The sequence below is a fragment of the Schistocerca americana genome, unplaced genomic scaffold, assembly GCF_021461395.2.
Source record: "Schistocerca americana isolate TAMUIC-IGC-003095 unplaced genomic scaffold, iqSchAmer2.1 HiC_scaffold_1102, whole genome shotgun sequence".
NCBI lineage: Eukaryota > Metazoa > Arthropoda > Insecta > Orthoptera > Acrididae > Schistocerca > Schistocerca americana.
The window spans coordinates 27,501-32,500 of NW_025725158.1; positions in this window are offsets into that span (position 1 = coordinate 27,501).

Below are 5,000 nucleotides of genomic sequence, written 5' to 3' on the forward strand. Positions count from 1 at the left end.
GCCGGCAAAACGGTATCGCCATCTATGAAAATACGGCGAAACCACATGCAATACCTCCATCTATGCGAATCTGACAACACTACGTCCGCCATGTCGAGCGCACCACAAAACACAGCGCCATCTGTAGGTCTCCCGCGGCATGACGTCCTGCAACGACGATACCGCCATCTATGAGACGCCAAGCCGACCAAGACATCGATGGGCCCACAGTGCCCATCTTTCGACCCCACCCACAAAGCCTGCGTCCTCTGTCGACCACAGCACCCCAACGCCAGCGCCTCTGCCGCACGAAATCGTGGACCGGCAATCACTCCACCTGCGCCCCACTCCAACCGCCCAACTCGCAACTCCAGCGGATGAACGGCGGACTTTTCCCGCAGTCGCAATGTGCAATCCACCCCTATAACATGCGTTTCATGAAGAGTTATCTCCAATATGCGACATTCCCGCTGTCCCTATACATGAGCTGCGGGCTGTACCAGTTACGAGCTAGAGACGCGACCGCGTTGCTCTCTGTACGAATGCCGATGCTGAGCGGTCAGCTAGGAGGCGCTCCATCCATGTCGGTACCGGTGAGCGTTGCACTCGCAGTCGCAAGAACGTACGGCAAGTATATTACCTGGAAGAGTCAATGACAGTCCACGCCCCCCTGCGTGGGAAGAGTCTTTCTAGGCCATGACCCACCGGAAGGGCGCAGCGTCCCCCACCCCAGACATGTGACGTCACACCATCGGTATTGACGACTAGACTGATTCCTTATAATCATTTGCCATACACCGGTGGAAGCTGCCGAGACGAGTAACTACATAGCGGGCTCGCCGTGTCACTAATGTACAGAGATACAACAGTTTCGACTGGAACCGGATTAAACGTATACACGGCGCTGATTAGTAATAGATAGAGCCATCAGAATACAGATAATGTATACAACTGTCCGTATACATGCTGAAAGACTCTGCTCACAATCACAACCACACGTCAGCCACACACCCTTATCACGCACTACTCTCTGCCTGTAACACGCACACAGACAATATGTAAGCACCAGCATGGAACAACACCCAGTGCATCCTCTCCGCCACATTAGACAATCCACACTGTCATAACCAGACTGGGAGGTCCACTCAGAAAACAGAATATCCCACCCACCCGACAACCACCATTGCTCAGCCAAGCCACCAACACCCACACATGTCCTACACAGGGGTGCACCCAACATCACAATACTGCCTCCTCTCACAGCACACAAACAATGGCAGGAATGAAAGACACAGGTCTGCCACAAGCATGGAATGAGAGCGCCGCCTGTCATGAGCCAAAGGTGCATCCTGACGTGGCAAATCAGATGATGCCGCAGGCATCCACTTACTATAATCACAATCAACAAACCGGCCGCCCCGCCCCGCCCCCCATTAAACCTTTCCTTACAACAATGTGTACCTTAACCTAACCTATATCGTACCGTAACCTAACCTATATCGTACCGTAACCTAACCTATGTCGTACCGTAACCTAACCTATGTCGTACCGTAACCTAACCTATGTCGTACCGTAACCTAACCTATGTCGTACCGTAACCTAACCTATGTCGTACCGTAACCTAACCTATGTCGTACCGTAACCTAACCTATGTCGTACCGTAACCTAACCTATGTCGTACCGTAACCTAACCTATGTCGTACCGTAACCTAACCTATGTCGTACCGTAACCTAACCTATGTCGTACCGTAACCTAACCTATGTCGTACCGTAACCTAACCTATGTCGTACCTTAACCTAACCTATGTCGTACCTTAACCTACCCTATGTCGTACCTTAACCTAACCTATGTCGTACCTTAACCTAACCTATGTCGTACCTTAACCTAACCTATGTCGTACCTTAACCTAACCTATGTCGTACCTTAACCTAACCTATGTCGTACCTTAACCTAACCTATGTCGTACCTTAACCTAACCTATGTCGTACCTTAACCTAACCTATGTCGTACCTTAACCTAACCTATGTCGTACCTTAACCTAACCTATGTCGTACCTTAACCTAACCTATGTCGTACCTTAACCTAACCTATGTCGTACCTTAACCTAACCTATGTCGTACCTTAACCTAACCTATGTCGTACCTTAACCTAACCTATGTCGTACCTTAACCTAACCTATGTCGTACCTTAACCTAACCTATGTCGTACCTTAACCTAACCTATGTCGTACCTTAACCTAACCTATGTCGTACCTTAACCTAACCTATGTCGTACCTTAACCTAACCTATGTCGTACCTTAACCTAACCTATGTCGTACCTTAACCTAACCTATGTCGTACCTTAACCTAACCTATGTCGTACCTTAACCTAACCTATGTCGTACCTTAACCTAACCTATGTCGTACCTTAACCTAACCTATGTCGTACCTTAACCTAACCTATGTCGTACCTTAACCTAACCTATGTCGTACCTTAACCTAACCTATGTCGTACCTTAACCTAACCTATGTCGTACCTTAACCTAACCTATGTCGTACCTTAACCTAACCTATGTCGTACCTTAACCTAACCTATGTCGTACCTTAACCTAACCTATGTCGTACCTTAACCTAACCTATGTCGTACCTTAACCTAACCTATGTCGTACCTTAACCTAACCTATGTCGTACCTTAACCTAACCTGTATTGCGCCTTAACCTAACCTGTATTGCGCCTTAACGTAACCTGTATTGCGCCTTAACGTAACCTGTATTGCGCCTTAACGTAACCTGTATTGCGCCTTAACGTAACCTGTATTGCGCCTTAACGTAACCTGTATTGCGCCTTAACGTAACCTGTATTGCGCCTTAACGTAACCTGTATTGCGCCTTAACGTAACCTGTATTGCGCCTTAACGTAACCTGTATTGCGCCTTAACGTAACCTGTATTGCGCCTTAACGTAACCTGTATTGCGCCTTAACGTAACCTGTATTGCGCCTTAACGTAACCTGTATTGCGCCTTAACGTAACCTGTATTGCGCCTTAACGTAACCTGTATTGCGCCTTAACGTAACCTGTATTGCGCCTTAACGTAACCTGTATTGCGCCTTAACGTAACCTGTATTGCGCCTTAACGTAACCTGTATTGCGCCTTAACGTAACCTGTATTGCGCCTTAACGTAACCTGTATTGCGCCTTAACGTAACCTGTATTGCGCCTTAACGTAACCTGTATTGCGCCTTAACGTAACCTGTATTGCGCCTTAACGTAACCTGTATTGCGCCTTAACGTAACCTGCATTGCGCCTTAACGTAACCTGCATTGCGCCTTAACGTAACCTGTATTGCGCCTTAACGTAACCTGCATTGCGCCTTAACGTAACCTGCATTGCGCCTTAACGTAACCTGTATTGCGCCTTAACGTAACCTGTATTGCGCCTTAACGTAACCTGTATTGCGCCTTAACGTAACCTGTATTGCGCCTTAACGTAACCTGTATTGCGCCTTAACGTAACCTGTATTGCGCCTTAACGTAACCTGTATTGCGCCTTAACGTAACCTGTATTGCGCCTTAACGTAACCGATATTGCGCCTTAACGTAACCTATATTGCGCCGTAACGTAACCTATATTGCGCCGTAACGTAACCCACATTGCCCCTTAACGTAACCTATATTGCGCCGTAACGTAACCTATATTGCGCCGTAACGTAACCCACATTGCCCCTTAACGTAACCCACATTGCCCCTTAACGTAACCCACATTGCCCCTTAACGTAACCCAACACACGTTGGGCCTTAACCCAACACACGTTGGGCCTTAACCCAACACACGTTGGGCCGTAACCCAACACACGTTGGGCCTTAACCCAACACACGTTGGGCCTTAACCCAACACACGTTGGGCCTTAACCCAACACACGTTGGGCCTTAACCTGCTCTGTAATTGTCATACGACGCGTTAAATTAGTGTAGTGTTGCCTAACTGCAACCCCCGCAATATAGTTTGCTACTCGCACTGCCCGGTCCCCAGTGTATCGCTTCATGTTAAACACCTTGCAGCTATACACTGTAATGTGGATGGCAGCAGGACGTACATGCTCAATGCCCTTTGCAGTTGTTCATTGGCATTTGCAGTTGTTCATTGGCATTCGCATGGCGAAGCACTTAGCCTACGCTGTGGTACGGCCTGTGTCAACTGTCCGCTGATGTTGTACGTCCAAATCACACACTGTACTGCACATTGGTCCTCATGTACTGAATGATACATCGTGGTACATGTGACCGTACAACGACTGCGCCAACAACGGCGAACCATGCGGTCCAAATGTTGTGCACTCAGCTACGTGTCGTCTCCCTATAAGAGCTGGATTGCAGTGTGGTATGCCCTGGATGGCGATCAGCATGAGCCGTCTGTTGATGTAGTGGCGCGTGTTGTCAGACGTAGTCGTCTCTTCTCACACACCGTGATAGCACGGTGCACTGCGTTCCACATCTGCGACATGCGACAGAGGCCGGTTGACAGTCGTTCGCGCAATGGACATCGCATACGTACGGGGGCCACCTTCCACGTGTTCGCTAAGCGTGGACATGTTGTTGCGTGTATGTGGGCAGACAGTGTGTCGTGACACCTGACACAGGCATGCAACAATCGTTGAATTTGCAAATGGCGATGGACGCCTACGTTTGCTGGTGACGTTACGCAAATGAACAACTGGTAAACCGTTGTGGTGCGGTTGTTCTCGCTAGGGGTGAATCAGTGATGGCGACGATCGGTTGAGCTACCAACCGGTTGTTGCAGCGATACCCACCATGCCCACGAACGTGAATGGCATGTGGGTGTGAAGCGATACGCGGCGGTGGCTGGGTGGGACCGTCCCCGGCCGGTGAGGGGGGGCCTCCCGGCGTGTTGGCCGTGCGGTGCGTGGGCGCACGCGCTACAGCCGGCTGGTGGGGGCGGCCAGTGGCAGGCGCGCCGGCCGACGGAGGCGGCAGGCGGCGCAGCTGCGCGCCGGCGCACCCTGCACGCGGCGCCGTGCGGC